This window comes from Schistocerca gregaria, unplaced genomic scaffold (assembly GCF_023897955.1).
Source record: "Schistocerca gregaria isolate iqSchGreg1 unplaced genomic scaffold, iqSchGreg1.2 ptg000638l, whole genome shotgun sequence".
NCBI lineage: Eukaryota > Metazoa > Arthropoda > Insecta > Orthoptera > Acrididae > Schistocerca > Schistocerca gregaria.
In genome coordinates this window covers 27,501-35,000 of record NW_026062024.1, presented here as the reverse complement: position 1 = coordinate 35,000, position 7,500 = coordinate 27,501, and the positions used below count along the sequence as shown (strand labels likewise).

At 52.0% G+C, this 7,500-nt stretch overlaps 3 non-coding genes across 3 annotated transcripts in view; all 3 read left to right on the top strand.

The window, feature by feature from the left end:
* The first annotated feature begins 4,509 nt into the window (after nt 1-4,509).
* LOC126317610 (small subunit ribosomal RNA) lies at nt 4,510-6,402 on the top strand. The gene has a single exon (XR_007556761.1). It is a non-coding gene; the product is annotated as a small subunit ribosomal RNA (ribosomal RNA).
* Nucleotides 6,403-6,764: 362 nt separating this feature from the next.
* Nucleotides 6,765-6,919, top strand: LOC126317619 (5.8S ribosomal RNA). Its single transcript, XR_007556768.1, has one exon. It is a non-coding gene; the product is annotated as a 5.8S ribosomal RNA (ribosomal RNA).
* Nucleotides 6,920-7,107: 188 nt separating this feature from the next.
* LOC126317618 (large subunit ribosomal RNA) overlaps nt 7,108-7,500 on the top strand; it is a 4,222-nt gene continuing 3,829 nt past the window's right edge. The window contains exon 1 of the ribosomal RNA XR_007556767.1: nt 7,108-7,500. This exon is cut by the window's right edge and continues 3,829 nt beyond it. This is a non-coding gene — a ribosomal RNA (large subunit ribosomal RNA).

Below are 7,500 nucleotides of genomic sequence, written 5' to 3'. Positions count from 1 at the left end.
ATGTTCCGTTCCGCCGCACAATGGTGACGGTGACCGCTGCCTGCGGTGGCAACGCTGGGCACAGTCGATACTCGCCGTGTGGTGGAAGGTAAACATTATGCGGTACATCAGTACTTTCCTAATAGTTCGGTCGTCTCACGGCACTGCTTAGTAAATGATGCAAGGCCAAATATAGATGATTTATGCGAATGTCCCTATACGTGCTGTAAGACTGGGCACACAACGTGAATCGCACGTCAGCCAGACACTCGAACATGCACCACTCTCGGCCTGCAACGGAGACACACAATACGTAAACATCTGGAATGCGACAATGTCGAGTGCATCCTCTCTGCCACATTGCACCGTCGACACTATGATAACCAGAGCAGTAGGTCCACCTATAAAAGCACAATACCCCACTCCTCCGACAACTACCATTGCTCAGATAAATCAACACCACCAACACACATCCTACACAGAGGGGCACCAAATATCATCCCCCGCCCTCGTGTTATACCACATGAAAAATTGCAGAAGTGAGAGACACACATCCGCCAGCCTCTTGCTACAAGCATCGAACCGACGTGACGTATCTGACGGTGACTCAGGCATCCGTGTACTGCCACCACTATCCACCCCCCCCCCCCCTCTCTCTCTGCCCCCTTCCCACACAATACCAAATTTAACCAACTTTATCGCTTAACCTAACTGTGGCTGTACCAGTTTATCGCTTAACCTAACTGTGGCTGTACCAGTTTATCGCTTAACCTAACTGTGGCTGTACCAGTTTATCGCTTAACCTAACTGTGGCTGTACCAGTTTATCGCTTAACCTAACTGTGGCTGTACCAGTTTATCGCTTAACCTAACTGTGGCTGTACCAGTTTATCGCTTAACCTAACTGTGGCTGTACCAGTTTATCGCTTAACCTAACTGTGGCTGTACCAGTTTATCGCTTAACCTAACTGTGGCTGTACCAGTTTATCGCTTAACCTAACTGTGGCTGTACCAGATTATCGCTTAACCTAACTGTGGCTGTACCAGATTATCGCTTAACCTAACTGTGGCTGTACCAGATTATCGCTTAACCTAACTGTGGCTGTACCAGATTATCGCTTAACCTAACTGTGGCTGTACCAGATTATCGCTTAACCTAACTGTGGCTGTACCAGATTATCGCTTAACCTAACTCAATTTGTCCCTTAACCTAACTCAATTTGTCCCTTAACCTAACTCAAGTTGTCCCTTAACCTAACTCAATTTGTCCCTTAACCTAACTCAATTTGTCCCTTAACCTAACTCAATTTGTCCCTTAACCTAACTCAAGTTGTCCCTTAACCTAACTCAAGTTGTCCCTTAACCTAACTCAAGTTGTCCCTTAACCTAACTCAAGTTGTCCCTTAACCTAACTCAAGTTGTCCCTTAACCTAACTCAATTTGTCCCTTAACCTAACTCAATTTGTCCCTTAACCTAACTCAATTTGTCCCTTAACCTAACTCAAGTTGTCCCTTAACCTAACTCAAGTTGTCCCTTAACCTAACTCAAGTTGTCCCTTAACCTAACTCAAGTTGTCCCTTAACCTAACTCAAGTTGTCCCTTAACCTAACTCAAGTTGTCCCTTAACCTAACTCAATTTGTCCCTTAACCTAACTCAAGTTGTCCCTTAACCTAACTCAATTTGTCCCTTAACCTAACTCAATTTGTCCCTTAACCTAACTCAATTTGTCCCTTAACCTAACTCAATTTGTCCCTTAACCTAACTCAATTTGTCCCTTAACCTAACTCAAGTTGTCCCTTAACCTAACTCAAGTTGTCCCTTAACCTAACTCAAGTTGTCCCTTAACCTAACTCAAGTTGTCCCTTAACCTAACTCAATTTGTCCCTTAACCTAACTCAATTTGTCCCTTAACCTAACTCAATTTGTCCCTTAACCTAACTCAATTTGTCCCTTAACCTAACTCAATTTGTCCCTTAACCTAACTCAATTTGTCCCTTAACCTAACTCAAGTTGTCCCTTAACCTAACTCAAGTTGTCCCTTAACCTAACTCAAGTTGTCCCTTAACCTAACTCAAGTTGTCCCTTAACCTAACTCAAGTTGTCCCTTAACCTAACTCAAGTTGTCCCTTAACCTAACTCAATTTGTCCCTTAACCTAACTCAAGTTGTCCCTTAACCTAACTCAAGTTGTCCCTTAACCTAACTCAATTTGTCCCTTAACCTAACTCAATTTGTCCCTTAACCTAACTCAATTTGTCCCTTAACCTAACTCAATTTGTCCCTTAACCTAACTCAAGTTGTCCCTTAACCTAACTCAAGTTGTCCCTTAACCTAACTCAAGTTGTCCCTTAACCTAACTCAAGTTGTCCCTTAACCTAACTCAAGTTGTCCCTTAACCTAACCCACGTTGTCCCTTAACCTAACCCACGTTGTCCCTTAACCTAACCCACGTTGTCCCTTAACCTAACCCACGTTGTCCCTTAACCTAACCCACGTTGTCCCTTAACCTAACCCACGTTGTCCCTTAACCTAACCCACGTTGTCCCTTAACCTAACCCACGTTGTCCCTTAACCTAACCCACGTTGTCCCTTAACCTAACCCACGTTGTCCCTTAACCTAACCCACGTTGTCCCTTAACCTAACCCACGTTGTCCCTTAACCTAACCCACGTTGTCCCTTAACCTAACCCACGTTGTCCCTTTGCCTAACATAGTTCACTGCTCGGAATCTCTGGTGTCGTTGTTATCCTCATGTAGATGTCTTGCGAGTGTTGCTTACTTTCCACATATTCCTGCTATCCACTGTCAATTGTACTGCAATAGGACTATATCGCCGACCCCCCCCCCTCCCCCCCCCTCTGTCCCCCTCTGTCCCCCTCTTTGTGTCTCTGTCCTCTCAAGCTGGTCGGTCTGGCGTTTGAGTGTTAAATGAGCCTCGCAGCTGTTCAGTTGCATTCAGATGTCGACGCCCTCAGTGTACGTCGTGGTATGGTCTGTGTCCATTGTCCGCTGATGTCGTACGCGTAACCCACACGCTGTACCGATCATCGGTCGTTACGTACAGAGTGAAGTAGTGTGATACGTGTGACCGTACGCTGGCTGTGCCCAACGGTGTCGAATCTCAATTTCCATATGTTGTGCTTGATGCTACTTGTCTCGTCTCCCAATAACAGCTAGGTTGCACTGTGGTACGCCGTAGAGGCGTGTGGGAGGAACGTACGAACGCATTGTATGTCACCCTGGGTCGCTGGGGGTGGTGGTGCGGTGAGTCAGGTCAGGTCAGGTCAGCGTGAGCCGTCTGATGTAGTGACGCGTGTATTCCGACTTTGTCGTATTGCCTCACACAAAGTGCTACCCTGGTGGACCGCGTTCCATATCTGGGACATGCCGCAGATGCCGGTTGACAGTGGATCGCGGAAGGTACATCGCATACGTGCGCGGGCCACCTTCCACGTGTTCTCTTCTGCACATGTCGCAGTGTGTATGTGGTCTGATGTAGCGTGTCGTGACACATGACATCCTGGCATGCAAGAATTGTTGAATTCGCAAATGTAGGTGGACATCTACGTTTACTGCCCAAGATACGCAAATGAACTGGAAATCCGTTGTTGAGCGGTTGTTCACGCTGGAGGTGAATCTGTGATGGCGACGATCGGTACAGCTATTAACCGGTTGTTTCAGCGGTACCCGCCACATCCACACGCGTGACTAGGCCCATGTGGGTATGAAGCGATACGCGGCGGTGGCTTGGTGGGACTGTTCCCGGCCGGTGAAGGGGGGCCGCCCGGCGTGTTGGCCGCGCGCTGCGTGGGCGCACGCGCAACAGGCGGCTGGTGGGGGGCGCCGAGTGGCAGGAGCGCCAGCCGACGGGCCCGGCAGGCGGCGCAGCTACGCTGCGGCGCACCCTGCACGCGGCGCCTGGCGGCCAAAGTTGGTTCAGCCGAGCCCGGTGCGAAGCGCGGTGGACATCTGCAGTGTGCTGGTCTGATTGAGGACTGTGTGCGTTGAGGATGCGCCGCCGCCTGGCACTCGGCGCCGCGACGCCGTCTGCTGCTCGGTCGCCCCAGCGGTTCTCGCAGGTGGTTTGTATCGCAGTTGTGCGGACGTGTTGGCGCGTGCGCTGTGCTGGGAGAGTTCGCTTCTGCACCCAAGTGGGGCTTTGCCCTTGTGTGGCGCTGGCGTTGGAGCTGCCGGTCACCATAGGTGGCGCGTGTTGTCTCCCGCCGGCAATGCCACGACAGCACGCTCCCGGGCCTCTGTCGGCAGCGGCAAGCTCAGTTGGGAGCAAGGGTGTTCGCACTAAAACCGTCTACTCGCCTAACTCCGGGCGATTGCGCCTCTCTCGAAACCGACCAAGTACCTAGGACGGCGCTGCGCGCCGCCGGGACCTGAGAGGGTTTCGAGGTGTATCGTGCAGGGGAGCTCGGCCTCCTCCTGTTTGCAGAATAATTGAGCGGACGCTTGCGTGTTCGCGCGGGCCCCCGGGACACACTCCCGGGCGGCCGGCTGCTCAGCTCTAGTTGACGCAGCTCCCTGGTTGATCCTGCCAGTAGTCATATGCTTGTCTCAAAGATTAAGCCATGCATGTCTCAGTACAAGCCGCATTAAGGTGAAACCGCGAATGGCTCATTAAATCAGTTATGGTTCCTTAGATCGTACCCACGTTACTTGGATAACTGTGGTAATTCTAGAGCTAATACATGCAAACAGAGTCCCGACCAGAGATGGAAGGGACGCTTTTATTAGATCAAAACCAATCGGATTGGCTTGTCTGGTCCGTTTGCCTTGGTGACTCTGAATAACTTTGGGCTGATCGCACGGTCCTCGTACCGGCGACGCATCTTTCAAATGTCTGCCTTATCAACTGTCGATGGTAGGTTCTGCGCCTACCATGGTTGTAACGGGTAACGGGGAATCAGGGTTCGATTCCGGAGAGGGAGCCTGAGAAACGGCTACCACATCCAAGGAAGGCAGCAGGCGCGCAAATTACCCACTCCCGGCACGGGGAGGTAGTGACGAAAAATAACGATACGGGACTCATCCGAGGCCCCGTAATCGGAATGAGTACACTTTAAATCCTTTAACGAGTATCTATTGGAGGGCAAGTCTGGTGCCAGCAGCCGCGGTAATTCCAGCTCCAATAGCGTATATTAAAGTTGTTGCGGTTAAAAAGCTCGTAGTTGGATTTGTGTCCCACGCTGTTGGTTCACCGCCCGTCGGTGTTTAACTGGCATGTATCGTGGGACGTCCTGCCGGTGGGGCGAGCCGAAGGGGTGCTCTCGCGTCCCGAGGCGGACCCCGTTTAAATCCTACCAGGGTGCTCTTTGTTGAGTGTCTCGGTGGGCCGGCACGTTTACTTTGAACAAATTAGAGTGCTTAAAGCAGGCAAGCCCGCCTGAATACTGTGTGCATGGAATAATGGAATAGGACCTCGGTTCTATTTTGTTGGTTTTCGGAACCCGAGGTAATGATTAATAGGGACAGGCGGGGGCATTCGTATTGCGACGTTAGAGGTGAAATTCTTGGATCGTCGCAAGACGAACAGAAGCGAAAGCATTTGCCAAGTATGTTTTCATTAATCAAGAACGAAAGTTAGAGGTTCGAAGGCGATCAGATACCGCCCTAGTTCTAACCATAAACGATGCCAGCCAGCGATCCGCCGCAGTTCCTCCGATGACTCGGCGGGCAGCCTCCGGGAAACCAAAGCTTTTGGGTTCCGGGGGAAGTATGGTTGCAAAGCTGAAACTTAAAGGAATTGACGGAAGGGCACCACCAGGAGTGGAGCCTGCGGCTTAATTTGACTCAACACGGGAAACCTCACCAGGCCCGGACACCGGAAGGATTGACAGATTGATAGCTCTTTCTTGATTCGGTGGGTGGTGGTGCATGGCCGTTCTTAGTTGGTGGAGCGATTTGTCTGGTTAATTCCGATAACGAACGAGACTCTAGCCTGCTAACTAGTCGCGTGACATCCTTCGTGCTGTCAGCGATTACTTTTCTTCTTAGAGGGACAGGCGGCTTCTAGCCGCACGAGATTGAGCAATAACAGGTCTGTGATGCCCTTAGATGTTCTGGGCCGCACGCGCGCTACACTGAAGGAATCAGCGTGTCTTCCTAGGCCGAAAGGTCGGGGTAACCCGCTGAACCTCCTTCGTGCTAGGGATTGGGGCTTGCAATTGTTCCCCATGAACGAGGAATTCCCAGTAAGCGCGAGTCATAAGCTCGCGTTGATTACGTCCCTGCCCTTTGTACACACCGCCCGTCGCTACTACCGATTGAATGATTTAGTGAGGTCTTCGGACTGGTACGCGGCATCGACTCTGTCGTTGCCGATGCTACCGGAAAGATGACCAAACTTGATCATTTAGAGGAAGTAAAAGTCGTAACAAGGTTTCCGTAGGTGAACCTGCGGAAGGATCATTACCGACTAGACTGCATGTCTTTCGATGTGCGTGTCGTGTCGCGCAACACGCTACCTGTACGGCAGTGGCCGTGCGCCGCGTGCGGAACCACGCGTGCCTCTCAAAACTAGCGGAAGTGTTGTTGTTGTGTGGTACGAGCGCTGAAGCTCTGGAGCGGCTGGCCTGCGGTACCTGGCGCCTGGCGCCGGTTTTGAATGACGTTCGCCCGAGTGCCTGTCCGCTCCGGTGTGGAGCCGTACGACGCCCATCGGCTGTGAGGCCGTTGGACACAAAAAAAATAGTGGAACAGGGGCCGTCAGACGCCTCAGTCCCGCAAATGCTACTGTCTTGAAAGAGACAGTGGGAGACTGAAAAGGAAAAGATCACCCAGGACGGTGGATCACTCGGCTCGTGGGTCGATGAAGAACGCAGCAAATTGCGCGTCGACATGTGAACTGCAGGACACATGAACATCGACGTTTCGAACGCACATTGCGGTCCATGGATTCCGTTCCCGGGCCACGTCTGGCTGAGGGTCGGCTACGTATACTGAAGCGCGCGGCGTTTGTCCCGCTTCGGAGACGTGGGAGTGTCGTGGTCGCCTGTGTGGCCGGCCGCGTCTCCTTAAACGTGCGATGCGCGCCCGTCGCCTGGCGGTTCGCATACCGGTACTTTCTCGGTAGCGTGCACAGCCGGCTGGCGGTGTGGCGTGCGACACCTCGTACAACGACCTCAGAGCAGGCGAGACTACCCGCTGAATTTAAGCATATTACTAAGCGGAGGAAAAGAAACTAACAAGGATTCCCCCAGTAGCGGCGAGCGAACAGGGAAGAGTCCAGCACCGAACCCCGCAGGCTGCCGCCTGTCGTGGCATGTGGTGTTTGGGAGGGTCCACTACCCCGACGCCTCGCGCCGAGCCCAAGTCCAACTTGAATGAGGCCACGGCCCGTAGAGGGTGCCAGGCCCGTAGCGGCCGGTGCGAGCGTCGGCGGGACCTCTCCTTCGAGTCGGGTTGCTTGAGAGTGCAGCTCCAAGTGGGTGGTAAACTCCATCTGAGACTAAATATGACCACGAGACCGATAGCGAACAAGTACCGTGAGGGAAAGTTGAAAAGAACTTT